Genomic DNA, 15997 nt, shown 5'->3' with positions numbered 1-15997 from the left:
GACAGGTTTTGGAGGGCAAGGTACAAGGTGAGGAACAATTGCTTGCCTTACCCTCAGCCAGCAGTCACTGTCTATAAACATTCTACTTATTCATGTTTGCTGCATCGGGGGGATTTTCAAAGCACTTTTAAACCTGCATTAAGACTGCCTTAGACTCAGGCTTTGAAAAGGCCTCAGGTAATTTTCTTCTGCCTGCTGTGACTTTCTGTTTCAAGTCTTGAAATGCAATGACTGATAGAGTAATTTTTGAATTTCAACTTATATCCTTCATCTTGGCTAGTAATAAACCTAAAAAGCATATCCTGGTGTGGAGAGGAATTGTAAGACTGCATTAGTCTGTGTACTCCTTTTACATTCGTCCATTCAACACCTTTGCCATTTATCTTTCCTAAGTCAGACTGAATGAATTGAAAGAAATAAATCTCTTTTTGTAGCCTCTGAATATTTTCCCCAGTAGAGTACTTTCCTAAAATGTAGTTAAGTTGAATAGCAGGGAAGTCAAGTTTTGTTGTCATGAAGGTCAATAGCAAACTCTTCATTGAATCAGTCAGTCACTTTTTGGCACTTCACTTAGCACCAGTCTAGATGTTTTTGGAAGAACTTTTTTTCATTCACCTGTGTTCATATGTGTTTGGCTGATGTTTTTTTGTTTGTTTTGGTTGGTTGTTTGGTTGGTTGTTTTTTCTTTGGACTGTTTTTTTTCCATTACTTTGTTTCTGATTTAAATTTTGCTTGCAGTCCATTATGGTTAAATGATAATTTCACACCAAGTGTAATTTTGGTCAATTTTGTGGTTTGGCTTAGAAGGAATCTCTCCAATGAACAGCTGAAATAAGAAATTCAAGCTATCTTCTTCATTAGAGAAAACAAAAATGCGCTCATCTCCTGGGCAACTTCTAAATGAGTGACTCTTGCCGGAAAGTACAATATACTGGCTATGTGTATGTGCTTATATGACATCATATTAAAACTTCCTCTTAATGAACTGTGCTCTGTGACCTTTAAATCTTCAGTCATTTCTTTATGGGATAATGCATCTATCCCCTCATGGGAAAATAAACTGCTCATTGACATGTGTTATCCACTGCATTTTATCAGGAATTTATTCTGAATTGCACTGTTATCTTATTTTTATTTTCTAGTCTTTAACATTTGTTTCATCTGAAAAAAAAATACTTAGTTATTAATTGATTCAAACCACAAGTTAAATAGAGTTAAATTGTGTAAGAAGGGGGGGAAAAAAAAGGTAAAGCAGGAAAGGATGCCTGTAGAATCATGCTATATTTTGGGAACTTCCAAAATTCCACTTAGTGAGCTGCCCATCAGTATTACCACTATTAGCTTAGTTTATTAAACAAAATGTTACTTTCCAGATATTGGAAGAAATTTTTCGCTATGAGGGGGATGAGGTACTGGAACAGGTTGTCCAGGGAAGTTGTGGGTGTCCCATTCCTGAAATGTTCAAGGCCGGGGAGGATGGTGAACAAGTAAGTAGGAGGTGTCCCTGCCCATGGCAATGGGATTGTAACCAGACGATATTTATGATCTCTTCCAACTCAAGGCTTGCTATGATTCTGTTCCATGATATCAGTTCAGATGTGTTATACACCTCTAAGTAGTTCCTACTCATTTTTATCCTTATTATTCAGCTTTAGGAACAAATTGTTTTCTTGTGAGTATTAGAATTCTTTTCATAAGTGATCATTCCATACTGCTCCTTTGCCCAATAATTTCAGGGAAAGGCTGAAGAACCCTCAGGTTTTCAGGATGGACAGGTGATTAGCCTTTCCTCCTAAAGTATCAAGATCTGGGAAAAAAAAAACAACCATGATATTCTCGCTCATTATACATATATGGAGAGTGTGAAATGCTTTCAAGTCCTTTGGAAAAACAGATATCTTATCCCGTGCCTTTGTCTCCAAGCTGAAAAAGGGCTCACGAAAAGCAATGTGCTTTTTGATTCCAACTCATGGAAACACGTGATCCAGTATCTGTTAATCTTTACCAGAAATAGCTTTCTCTTAAATCCTGGTTATGTGAGAATGGGTAAAGGAACTAATTTCAGGAAGCTCTATAGTATCAATGTTATTAACAGTACCTTGCACCTATCATAAAAAAAGCAGAGGAGTCTGCTCTCAAAATATTATTCGCAGGAGTTGCTAGTCCATATTTTGATGAGCTTCATAGAAGACTATAACATTTCAACTACACTATTTGTGGCTGCTGCTGATCACAAAAATTTTAATCTCTCGCTTCCTTGTTTATTTCCTGATGTTGATGTTTTTCAACACTTGAATTCTGCCAGGTGGAATTATCTTCAGAGATGAAGATGATATTGCAAAAATTCAGCTGGTTTCACTGACAGCCACACTGGCTTTTTCCTCTTTTTCTTGAAAGGTTAGCTGCACTACTTATTTTCTTATTTTATTTATTTCCTTTTTATTTACTTCTGACTCTGAGCCATTCTTGAAATTAGATTTATTGTAACAACAAAATGTGCAGACTGTCTACTGACTGTGTCAGCTTATTATATTTTATGTATATTGAAGAAGCATGCGTGCTGCCAGTAATAAGTATGCACTGCCCTTGGGCCTAGATCCTGCTGTGTATCACAAATCTCAGCAATGTGGTCATTACTTTGTCTTAGCTGCAAAATTACTTTTATTGAATTGCAGTTAAGGAATCCTGTTATTTGATTTTTTTTTTTTTTTAAAGAGTTTTTCCATATTCTTTCCCCTCCTTTTTCTTCTCTATTTGTGGAAACAATAATGTTACTTGATCCATGCAGTGCTCTGTGGCTGAATTTTCAGTCCAGGTTTAGAATGTGCTGGATACCAAGAAATCTGTGAAAATGAGAAGTAGTACTTGCCCAACTATGCTTAATGAATTTTGCTAGTGTCTGAGTTAATACATCATTCATGAAATAATGTTCCTTTTCTTTTCAATATTTGTAATTTATAACTTTTCATAATTTCATGTGGATTTGTAGCCTCATAGATGGTTCACGGTGTATTTTTTAGGACCATTTAAATCACATATTATTTGATTACATAATGTATTACTGCAGTATTATTTATACTCAATTACTGGCTGTTCTTTTGGACTTAACCTGAAATGCCAGTCTCCCAGTACGAAATACTAACTCAAGTATTTTATTGCATGAATGACAGAAAAGTTAAGAGCATGTGTAGTCTGCATACAGCTATTTCAACTGGTGACTAATGAAAGCAAGTTGTACGTAAGGGAGGAAACTAACAAATAAACAAAAATCCTGGGCAACAGTTTATGGAAATCTATCCAAAACTATTACCTACACCCAGGTTTGGGCCAAGTAGCAGTTAGTTGTTTATAGTACAGAAGAAAATTAAGCATAGAAAGCAGATATGTAAAGATCCTCTTGTCTGTTTGGAAGATAAACCTGAAATTCTCTCTCGTGCACTGAGATTTAAGTGGCAGAAAAGTGGAAAAGTCTGTAAATATATAGTAAGTATTAATTTGATCCTTAAAAAGAGTCACCAGTGTAAGCCTTCATTTGAGAAGAAATGCTTTCAGAATGGTAATTTCCATTTTGAGAAATTTCTGGCATTGTGTTTTGGGTATGGCATTTTATTTGAATGATTATTCTAGCTTATTGCTTCATCCATTATGCGGCTGTTTTGAATGGGATATTTAAAAAGATTGATTCCCATAATAAAAAAGAGTTGGAATGCGAAGATAGTATTCAGTATTTTTTTTTCTAAAGTAGGAATTTGTTTCTAAATTTGACCCAATGGAACTGTAGATTTATGATGATACAAATAATTCATCTTTGAACAGGCAAACTGCTTTTCATTTTCTTCTTTGTCAAAAAAAATGTTCAAAGGGAAGGAAAGTAAAATGAACAGATTTTTTAACAACAACAACAAAAAAAACGTACTGTTAAAACAGAAAAGGTTGAATTTAAAATCACAGTAGATAGAGCTGGAAGAAATACTGAGGGGACAAACATCTGTGTTCTTGCCCCAGTGACGTTAACAGTAATTATACTATTTCTCAGACAAGATTTTCCTTCTTGTTCTTAAATTGTCTCCCAGTGCACATTTCATACCCACTTCAGTGACTCATGAGCTCTACCATTAGAAGACTTTTCTTAACATCTTACTGATTCACCCTTAGCATATTTTAAATCCAATACTTTTGGCCTAAAATAAAGCTAATATACTTTCTCTCTGGATCCCCTTCTTGTGTTTCTCACCCCTCACTATTCCCTTATGTAGACAATCTTTTCTCTCAGTCTTTCCTTATGAGTTATAGTTTCTAGATCCAAAGCAAGTCTCAGTCTCTCTCTAATGACCTCTGTCGTTGTGTAATGTGCCTATACTCAATACTGAAATTATAAACTAAGAGATTATCAGAACCAAGGTTACCTAAACGTACCTGAGAGGCAACTTTAATTGAAACATAATTCATGCAAAACAACTATCTTTTTGCAATTCTTCTGTTGTGGTCAACGTTCTCTCTAGTACTTTTCCATTTTCAGAATTAGACTATACTTTCTACACAGCAAGGAAACGTGATACTTTTTTCTATCTTCTAGATATTATGAATTTACTGTGAAGTTGTTTTTAAAATAGATCTTTGGACATTTTTGTTTAGCAACATCAATTGCAAACTGTTGGAATTGACATTTATGTGTGTATATTTTAATGAAGCACAAGGGAGTTATCTAGACTATAAACTCACTGTTGCTTGAACTAAAACTCAGATAAGTCAGAAAAGACATTTTCAATGAGTTAATAACAGGGTTTTAATAATGACATAATATATGCCAAATTTAGACTAGCATGACACTAGTAGCATCCTGGGAGTTTTTCAGTGGTGTGAAATAAATCTGACTGTGAGTTCTAGGAATCTCACCTGCTGTCCTATAACACCTAGCAGTGAAAGATGCTTGTGTCAGTCAGCATAACATGTAGATCCTATACGTAATTTAGCCTCTGAGTAGGCTGGTGTTGGACTAGAGGCAGAAATTTGTCTTTTTTAATGAGGTGAAAAAAAGAAATCTAGAAAATTATTTATACAGGAAATCAATCATACATCTTCTTCCCAGACTCTGCCGTGTTTGAAATATTCCTCTCTAGTTGTCTGTTGGCACTTCTTTTTTTTTTCATTTTCTCCTTGTCACTGTGACTTCTGAGCAGTTCAGAATCACAGCCTTGAAATGAAGAAAAAGAGCTTGATTTTTAGGTCCTCTCACCATTATAATCTGTATGTAGTCTTTTTACTGAGGCATACACAGTATCTGTAGATTATAGCAGAGAGCTGCAGTACTTTGACCTCTGTTTTTGAATTTATGTTCATGTGGCTATGAATTTCAATTTGCTTGCACTTTTGTTTACCTTCCTCAGTGTTTATGGGCCCTTTCTGGCTATTAAGATCTAGAAGGGAGCATAAGAGTCAGCTAGTTAAAAGCTTAGTATTTCAGTTAGACTGCGTTGGTATTGTACTCAGTAGAATAGATTTCTTGTACTACAGACATCTGGTGTAGGTTCCACTTGCTCATGTTATGATACAAAGCTCATGGTGTCTTCAACTGCAGGAGGAAAAAAGAGATGCTTCCTGGGAGTGTTGTTAAAAGTATGTGAAGAGAAATTGCCTGTAAATGGTGTAGTGAGCACAGTTCACCTGGAGTGCCCCGTTGTGCCCCTGTGCTAACAAGCAGCATTCTGCCCTTGGCCAGCTCCGTTCTTCACTGCATTGCATTTTTGGCAGACTGCTCCCATACCAAATTTCCTTTTGCAAACTGAAACAATATTAACAGTGTATTTTGCTGATGCTTCAGATTGCTGAAAGGGACTTACTCCTAAATCACATGGTGAGATATGTTTGTGTTTTGTCATGACCTTGTCAGATTAGGTAGCATATCTTCATTAGAAATACACAAGATGTATTTATCTAATATGTAATGGCTTTCTAGGGTTAGTTGTGTGGACTTAATTGTATTTTCCTGGGCTGTGACTATGGTCATTCTATGATTCTATGTGTCTATGAATATGATGCAGTCATGTCTGCCATCTGTGCCTTTTCTTCAGCTCTGGTAGCAGAGCTACTAGAAATATTATGGCAAGGCATTATCGCTCCAATTCTGCAAAACTATTACAAATTCTAATATGAAATTGAAGGTATGTCTCCAGGAAATAGACATTGCTGTATGGCTCCCTGTGAGAGTTATTCACTCCTTTCTGCTTGCAGGGTAAGGAACTAGTTACTGTGATCCAAGTGGAGGTGATACATCCCCTGCAAAAGTAGTTACTAACAGATTTTGTTTTCTTTTCCTTTCCTATCCTATTCTATCCATTATCTTCCTGTGAGGACCTTAGCGTGTGCGTGTGCACACACACAAAAAGGCTTTTTTGAATGCATTCTCCTTTTCTGAATTTCACGGGAAAAGGATTTTCCAGCTTCCCCTAGCTGGAGTCAGAGCTGTTCTGGGTAGAGGCTGTTGCTATGTGGGACCTTGGAGCACCTGGAGGTCAATGACAGAGACAGAGATTTACTTTAAACCTCTTAACTTTTTGTCTAGGGGCTAATCACTGCACTAGGGTATCTCTCAGAGCCATAAAATGCTATGTGCACAATCTCTCTTGCTTGCAATCGCACCCACGCATTCCTCCTACTCCTCCCCCTCCTGTTTTCATACATTTGCCTGGATAATGGATAATCCCCTTCCTGTCACCCCATATTGTCTCTCAGTTGGATCCAGTAATGTTTAACTGAAGGAAAAAAAAAAGAAAGAAAGAAAGAAATAACACTTCTGCAGCAATTGTTTGGAAAGTTTCTCCAGTTTTCTTTGTTCCTTTTCTGTATGCAAAGTAGTTAAGATATTCATACTTTCAAAGAGCTTTCTCAGTAGTAATTACTTTACTCTCCTGCCAGAGGGGCTGTCAATGCCTTTCTCCTCTCAGTTTCATGTTTAATCTGCTGTTTGTTACCCACATCAGCACTGACCCAAGGCTCTTGTCTTCAGGTGACTTTGACATGACTTGTACATATACCAGTTTCACATATTCAGCACGGATGAATTGTGTACCTCCTTTTTTTATTTTATTTTATTTTTAAATCACCTTTACTTTGGGCTATTTGTTTTGCATAGATATTAAGGATGAGATTTTCTAGGATCCTAGTATGACTTTGTGTCCTTGTATGTTGTGTAAGAGGATATTAGTGGAGTAGAAAAGAGATGGAGCAGGCAAAGTGTGAATGAGAATAAAAGGATTACAGAATAGAAAAGTGATCTCTGCTTACAAGATTAGAACTACATTTTTACAATTCAGAGCTGCTCCTGCTCCAAGAATCTCTGAGTCAAAAAGCAATTCCTCCATCTCCGTTTGAAGGAAAAATGAGTAGCATGTTTCCACATCCAGATGCAACAAAGTTGAATCTTTTTGCTAAGGCATCAGCACTTAGGTAGTCTTGTGATTATGATGACTGCAGAGTGAACGTCACAGATTTGATGGTTTAACTCAGATTCTCAGAAATCCTAATGGAAATGTTCCATTCCTCTTCCCAGTAGTAAACATTCAGACAAAGCTGAATTATTAATCACTGTAGAGAAGCTCCATGTTTCTTTCCTCAAGTAAACGGCTTTCAAAATGAGTGTAAACATAATTTAAGACAATTTTATTGTCGACATATGCTTTCAAGGGAATATTAAGGGGTATTAGCATTCATTAATCATTAAAGTCAGAACTACTGAGCTCAGTGAGAGAAGGTCTAAAGTTCTTTCTAAGTAATGTATTTTTCTCAATTTGTCCTTCTTATTTATTTATTTATTTATTTTCCCCTGTAAACTTTCTGAGAAGGATTTTCTCCCTAGGAACGTTATTACTCTTTGTATCCAGATAGACCAAATTTGTTGTTATCATTCAGTGTTTCTGCTTCTTTGTTATACTAAAAGACAAGGGTCAAAACATGCTGATAGATAATAGAGGAGGGACCACTCTTTGAGCGAGCAACATCTGACTCAAATCAAATAGCCTCTGTGGAATATCGTTCTCAAACAGCTGGGAAGCTGTCTGCATTATCTTGTAGCCCTTTGTCCCCTTCCCTAATTTGCAAGAAGAGAAAGTTAGTGAACTTTTTCTTTCTTCTTTCTTTTAACCTTAAAAAAGAGTTGAGATGGAATGTTAAATCCAGTTTCATTTGTGGTTATTTTCTCTTCTCCAGATGGATTCATCTAACACATACTGACAGCTTGTAATTTTATGCAGCCAGTGATGTGTAATAAGCTTTAGGTGTTTGTTGCATGAAATAGGATATTTGTCAGAACTAAAAGGTCCTGGCTGCAGGCAACAGTGATGTGAAGGACAGGATAGTCATGGCTGTAACAATGCATTGGATAAAATAAATTGGAAAAATAAAATGGGGTGAAAACAACCAGCATAATTTCTCTGATTTGTTACAAAGTTAGCGTTCCATGCGCACTCCAGGTATGCATTATAGCATGGGTGTCCAAACTTTTGGCTTGCCTGGGCCTGCATTGAGTGAAGAGGAATCATCTTGGGCTGCAAATATATTAAGTTGCTCTGAAAGTAATGCCTCATTTTTATTTCTATGGAAATGGCAGCAGATAGAAAGAGCACAATATCATTAATTGATAGGGCAAATTCTCAGCTACAAAACACTATTTTTCAACGTAGTCACCACTGTTAGCTCTGGATTTTTGCCAGCAATGAACAAGAGCCTGTATGCCAAACATGTAAACATCTGCATCAGTGGAAGTGACCTGCTGTTGCCACTGCTGAGGCACATCACCCACTGTTTGGCCTCTGTAAGTGTTCAGCAGGTGTCAATGAATGTCAGTGGGTGCCGTTTTTTTCCACGTGGAAGAATCCAGTTCTACATTTTTGCTTCCATGTCAAACTGCTCCTCTGCTGCCATCTATCACATAGCAACAGAATGTAATGAAACACTGGTGGGAACATTCAACCTCTGCTGCTGTACCACCAACTCCACCTCTAATATTGTGGATCAACATAAGAAAATAGAAGATGTTACTTTCAGAGCATCCCTTGTAAAGTATCCAATATCATTATTGTATAAGTAACAAAACATTTTAATTTTATTATTTGTCATAAAATCTTAAAAGAGAGAAACAAAAACAAAACTAGTGGGATATTTTATCTTGTTTTTGTGAAACTAATGCATCAGCCTTGTTTGATGGCAGTGAGATCTCAACTTTCATCAGAGATTTTTGATGAAATTTTACTCTTCCTGTACTTCATTGTTGATAATTGTTCACAAACGTGTGTACCGCCAAAAAGTGATAATGTGAATGATTGTGAAGAATTTTTTTTTTTCCTCTGGTAAGAGAGGACTTAAAAATTTCAGTTGACACAGTGTTGATAATGCATTGGCAGTTTGGCTGTTGCTGTGCAATGGGTGCGTGCCAGGGGCCACTCTGCGGTGAAGAGCCACCACAGTGATGGCATGGGAAAGTGGGCAGCTGCATTGCAAGCCATGCCAGGCCACAGATTGGACATGCCCACCTTACAGCATGCAGCTTGAGAATGAGAAACACAACTTTCTATCTGTGGTCAAATCAATATTCGGTGGAATTCTAGTGGTTTTAGACAGCTCTTGCACTGTCCATTTCCTTAAATGTTTTCCCAAGTAGCACTTTCCTAGATACGCAGGAAATCAGCAGTCACAGCTGAATAGGAAAGCCAAGAAGAAGGCAGCATTTATGAATGGCCAGAAGCTGCAAGAAAAGCCAAGACATTTCAATTCCGAATTTAACTCATGCTTTACCTACAGCAGGTAGCACACAGCTAGGACAAGTGCAAGAAATTCCCTTCCTTGGAGTTATGACTTACTGTCTACAAGCTATTTCAGCTTTCAGCCAAGGTATCAGAATGTCAGAGCAATTTGTTACGAGTATTTACTTTTTTTTTTTTTTTTTTTTTTTTTTTGGTAGCGCTTCTTACCTCTTGCTAGCATGTGGGTGGAAGAAGCACCTTATTCAATACTTCACTTTTCAGTATTGTGTCACTGGTGCTTTTCTCTGCCAATATTTTCTGACACTTTGTTTGCATTTATCCTTCACAAAAGCTGTTCATTTTGTCCCAGCCCCTGCACAGGGACATCTCCCCTTGATAAAGCTGTGGCAGAACTACAGATTCATTAACACTTCGTCATTCTTGAGTAAAATCACAGCAGTACCTCTGTGGGCCAAGTTGGGAACAGTTGATCCCAAACTCCCAGTTGCCTTTGGAAGATTCACTGTCAGGCCAGTCCTTTCTCCAGTAGAGTGAGTAGGCAATGGCATAGCCTGACTTAATGAGAATAAGATGAATCCTTGAAAACATCTTTCTATTCCACTTATGCTGAATAGTGATAGTCTACATCAGCTCAAACGATATCAGCAAGCATGAGAGTAGCTGAACTTTTATGAATTATATTGCCTTGGGCAATGTGAGCAAATAAGATCATCACTTAGATATATGAAATATTATCTAGTCCAAATATCTTTATTGCTGACAACTCATCAACTGTCACTGACATCAGGGGTGTGTCATTAGGTAGTGGCATAGTCTGACAGTGAGATTAATCCTATTGTTTAATTAATTGCTACATGCTACTGTTTCACACAGGGTTCTGTTCAGTGGATTTTCCCAAACAACGTATTCCCATTAGATCTTGGAATAATACAGAGGTAAAGCCTGGTAGACATTAAAGAAGGATCACATTAATGATAAAGCAACAGCAGAAAGCAAAAATAGTTTTACAGTTATTGAAACTCATGGGTAGGAAATGAGAGAGAGAGCAGTGAGGTAGTTTGTAGGAGGCAGGATTAATTTGTTCTCTGACCCCAAAGTAGCTTTTATTTCCTGAGACACAGAATCATTAAATGGCTAACAAAGTAAATCTTGGCTGCCATGCCCACCATGTGCTGTGTAGAAGGTACACATGCTGCTTCTTATTTGGGTAAGATCAGATATCTATTCCTGTGGTGCTTTCTGTGGTTATCTTAGAAAAAGATAAATATAAACTAATGTATATGTATACATATAGACTCTATATATGTATTTCTGTATGTATTTTCTATGCGTGCTTCTATGCAGTTGATAAAATCTCAGAATCTGCAAGGTGTGAGGAGTGTATGTGGCTACTGATGTTTTTTCTCCTGTGGTGGTGCTTATGGAAGGCCTTTTGTTGAACTACGGCCTTGACTCAACAAAGTACACAGGCATGTATTTTAAGTAATTTAAATGCTCTGCTCAGTGGCAGATCAGCTCCTTAAAGGAGTTCTTAAGCAAGTATTAAAATTATTGACTGCACTTTTCTGTGACTTGGACCATATTCATTCAAGTTGCTTTCATGGCTCTCATACCTGCTGAAATCCCAGTTCTCAGTGACTGTTTAGAAGGAAAATTGTATCTCATCTTGGCATTATTGAGCACAGGTGCTCTTTTATGAAGAAGGCAGAATGGTTGCTTATTTGAGATAATCACTAGTTGCTAGTTGCGTGGTGGAATATCTCAAAAGGGACATTAGGTTTTGGTTGCCTAAAATTTTTTGTGCCTGAAATTTTGGACGTACAGCATGAGAAGTAATAAAGAGAGCGTTTTCTATAACGTTCTGAGTTTGCCTTCTAAAAACCCAACACTGAAAATGTATTATAGTGTCTCACCTTGGTCTCATAGAGAAGAAAACAAATACAAGTTCCCAGACATTTCTAAAACCTTTGAGCATAGAGAAATCATGAGTAGTCTTGGAAGATCAAGGCCCAAACTTCATAGGAAAGATGATGTGAATGTCACAGATGTAGATGCTGAGATTCACATCCTGGTCTCTGTCCTACAGACTAGCACAATCAGGATTACATGCAAATATTTATGAGCTCTGTCTCTTTTCTTGCATAGTTCCATGTGCTATATAGATTTATTGATACTGGTACAAGTGGCAGTGCCACCTAATGGGGACCAGTGGTTTAAAACATTCACTATCTGATAAACTCTTCGTTTGCTATCTTGTACTAGGTTTCTTTCCCCTCCTCAAAACAGACTGTAAATTAAGGCTTTTGAAAGGACTGTGAGAAAAAAATACCATTAAAAAATTGCTTCAGTAGGAAAGTTTTTGTGAAACACTAGAAACCGGGCATTGAACAAGGACGTGATAGGATTCTGTGTTTGCCAACTGCAATAAGAGGCATGGGTAGTGGAGTGTCAGAATGCCTTGCAGATGCATTTCCTTCTTCTAAAATAATGCAAAATATAGTAAGCAGATTTACTTAGAGTTATAATGTCTTGGATGTCACAGAGCTGGTTTGCTACCTCCCTTCATTCTGTGCTGGATGAGCTGTGCGGATAACAATTTACAAATTAAAATATACTTTCATTAACAGATTTTCGACAAATGAGCAAAGAGGGCCAATGGAGCCACACAAGATGTTACTTGGTCCATGAGGAGTGATGTACTTTATAATTAGTTTCATTTACATGTGTTCAGTGGGTACTGCGCAAGTCATTTTTTATCCCTATCCAGAAATCATTCTCAAATAAGTTTGTGTATATGCAATTCTGATGGAAATGCAGTAATATGTTGCTAATGCTGGAGAACCTAATAAATTACTCTATCCACTGAAAGTCAATGCAGATAAGAAACTTTCAAAGACAGATAGGTCCTATTGATTATTTTCTTTGTAATTTAATGTCCAGTGTACTTAGAGATAAAAATAAAGGATTTTATAAGATAGCGTTTTAGTTCTTGACAACAAAGGCTATTTCCTAAACCAGTCCAACACTGTCAATGGAAAGAAATGTGTTGATGAAATTGGAGGCTTTTGTGTTCCATGGAGAGTGCTTAAAACTCTGAAGAACTTCTACTGTTTTGTTCTAGTTACCTTGAGCAGACACAGGAAACTAGGGTATCTTTTACTCTTGCACACGTGTACATACCTGCATCTTCTCTGTTCTACAGCCTTTCTTCAGAAAGCTTCTGCATGGCTATTTCGTGCTAGCTCCAGAGGTCCTTGGCTGTGTTTGTTATTGAGACTCCAGAAGGCATGGAGAAGGTTTGTTTAAAAATATTGTTGACTCAAGTAGTCCAAGCAATCTGAAGAAAAGTACATCCTTAAAAATTGCCATCAGAGTGTAAATGGAGAAAATTAGCCAAAAGTAAAAAGGGGTGGCTGAAAGATAGGAAGTCTCCCCATGTGCATACGAAATACCAGAAGGAAGAGGACAGCTGACAGTCTTAAACAAGACCAATTATATACATGAAGGCAAGGAGATGGTAGGTAGTTGGAACGAAAGTTTGGAATTTCAAACTGAACTTGAGAGGAAGCTGAACACAAAGTGTTGAATGCTCTCAAGTGATAGGGGTAGCTCTTCATCAGCTCAGAACCGTGAGAGAATTGCCAAATTAAATCTTCATTCATTCAGGAAGGATTTTAAATGTGCATTTCAAATCAGCAACAGCATAAAGCTGGAAATAAGATTTCTTATGAAGAAATGAACTGAAAAGCAAGAAATCCATGGGTAAGACCTTGGAAGCATGTTAAGTATTCAAAAAGAATCATTGAAGAGACTGATGTACAGAATGCTACAAGCGTTTATTGGATGTACAGAATGCTAGGTTAATCTGATTTATTTTGTGGTCTTTTTTTCTATACAAAGTAAGCACATCTGCTCTTCTCTGGCCAGAGTTCAGTAAGTTATTTCAGATATGATGCTGTGTTCATTACTAGTTCTATGTAGGTGGATCAGTATTGTGCAAATCTGTAAAAACCCCAAAATTGTTAAGAATGTGGCTCAATGATCAGAAAAAAGGGTAGTGTTAGAACAAGAATCACTGGGCAGTAAAACTGGTGTTTTTCCCCAAAAATTAATCTTAAGAGTGATTTAATAAATCGTTTTTGCAAATGATCCTGGTCCTGGAACAGAAAAAGAGCTGATGACACAAACACAAAAGGTAACAGCCATATTAATCAGCTTCAAAATAATACCCATGAAGAATTAGATTTCAGATGATTCAAAGTAATAGGAAAGGGGCAAAATAAGCGACTCCTCACCATTATGCAATATAGGTTAAATTACAAGAATTTGTATTTCCTGAGATCTCACTATCCAGAACTAAAAAAGAAAGAAATTGATATATATCTATTAGTCCCAAAATTTGTCAGTGGCTGAGCTACTGGTATGATGCCATCATTAAAAATGAGTTCTCCCTGGATATATCAGAAGGATATATGGGAATTAATAGCAATGTTGTGGGAAGGTGTTTGGAATGCTGTGAGTCCCAAATTTGTGAGAAAAATGACTTCAGATTGGAGTAAACGTAGAGAACGAGTGTTAAAATGATTAAGAAAATGAGTGAGTATCCAGTTGTGAAAGAAAAGGAAGAGAACATAAGCTGTTCAGCTTAGCAAAACAGAAACTGAGAAATCAGATGATTACTACCTAGGAACAAAGCGGGATAAACAGTAAAGGAATAGAGCTATTTAAGATACAGGATGGCGTTGACTAAAGAGTAACATATATATTCATTTCTCACAATTAAATGTATGATGGATGTGGGAAACTTTCCAATCATGCCAACTCTATAGCAGTGTTCTACAACACTGAAAACTCGGTAAATCTGTAGTCAAGAAAGATTAAATCAACCTGAAAGAGGTGCAAAAAAGAGTTACTAGATGAATAGCTAAATAATGAGTATATTGCTCAAGAGACATTAGAAGAAAACTTGCCTTTTCAAGCCTTTCAAAATGAGAACAGAGAGGGAATATTGCTATTCTCTATAAATACATCCAGGGAATAAAGATCAGGGAAGAAAAGCCATTTTAAGCTAAAGGAAAACATTGGTATGAGAATAAATGAATATGAACTGACTATGAATAAATTTAATCTACAAATTAGAAAAAGGCTTCTGAAGATTAAAGTAGCAATGGTAAAAATAGTGAAATGAGTGAAATAATCACTGAATTTTAGTGAAATTATTGGGGGTCACTGCTGTTTGCTGTTTATAGGAGGTTTCTTCCTCTGACAGCAGAGAGTTAATGACCTTGGTGACCTAAATGGACAACTCAGATAAATCAGTTCTCGAGTTCAGCCGCAAAGTTCAATGAGAAGAAATAGGGATTAATTTGAAGTTGTTCTATATTAGCATTTTTTTCATTTTCAGTTGTCTCAGTTTCCTATTTTCATTTCTATTCCATAACAGTCAATGAAGAGTCAGAAGAATCTGCAGAGGAAGGTGGAGGACAGACAATGATTTTGGACACATCAGGTATGTAGGTCTTATAGTAGATACTGGAAACTGCATTAGAGACCTAAAATTTTTTTTTTCTTTATTTTTCTCACTTCAAAGAAAGTAATAAATTTCACGTCATGTTTCCTTCTTTTTCCCCATCATCTGCTTTGCCAAAAGAAAAAGTTAAAGTAGAGGTGGAGAGAAGGACAAGAGCAGAATCTAGTTTACAAGTTACTACTGTCTTCTCTTCCAGTGGATTGCAGCTCAGCATGGTGCAACAAAGTTAGTGTATTCTAAGTCTTTAATGCTAGAATAATAGCCACGGTACTTCTGTAAAGCGTATTGTATTCATAAATTACTATGGAACTCTCTTTTACATTGTTTTTCCCAGAGACCTTTATGTGTCAACTGAAACTATAAATACAGAAAGAATTTCTTCTGGTAGTTAGACGTTTTTCTCCATCTTTGTGGAAGACAGAACAAGAACTTAAAAATAACTGTGAAGGGAAAGAAACAAAAGGTTTCAATATTTTGAGAAGTAATTGTTTGATGCCATGTTGAGTTTTCAGTTAGAGGGTCATAAAGATCTCATTCTTGTCACTGACTTTCTCTCTACAGGCACAGTGGATGTGATGATAAATTTCTCTTTTGTTTGCTTCAAATTGCTATACTTTATTTACCTTAAGGACCAGGGGAATTGGGCTGCTTCATGAAAACTCAAGGCCCAGAGCACTGTTATTACTAGCTGTTGAATGTGTAGAAAGAG

At 36.7% G+C, this 15997-nt stretch overlaps 1 long non-coding RNA gene across 3 annotated transcripts in view; it reads left to right on the top strand.

The window, feature by feature from the left end:
- LOC104909654 (uncharacterized) overlaps nt 1-15997 on the top strand; it is a 135245-nt gene that overhangs the window by 53789 nt on the left and 65459 nt on the right. For all 3 annotated transcript variants that reach the window (XR_014882044.1, XR_792500.3, XR_014882043.1), the window contains exon 2: nt 15202-15267. This is a non-coding gene — a long non-coding RNA (uncharacterized LOC104909654). The remainder of the gene's footprint in view (nt 1-15201; nt 15268-15997) is intronic.

The sequence above is a fragment of the Meleagris gallopavo genome, chromosome 2 (assembly GCF_905368555.1).
Source record: "Meleagris gallopavo chromosome 2, MGAL_WU_HG_1.1, whole genome shotgun sequence".
Lineage (NCBI taxonomy): Eukaryota > Metazoa > Chordata > Aves > Galliformes > Phasianidae > Meleagris > Meleagris gallopavo.
Note: the sequence above shows the minus strand (reverse complement) of the source record. Positions and strands in the feature narration are given on the sequence as shown.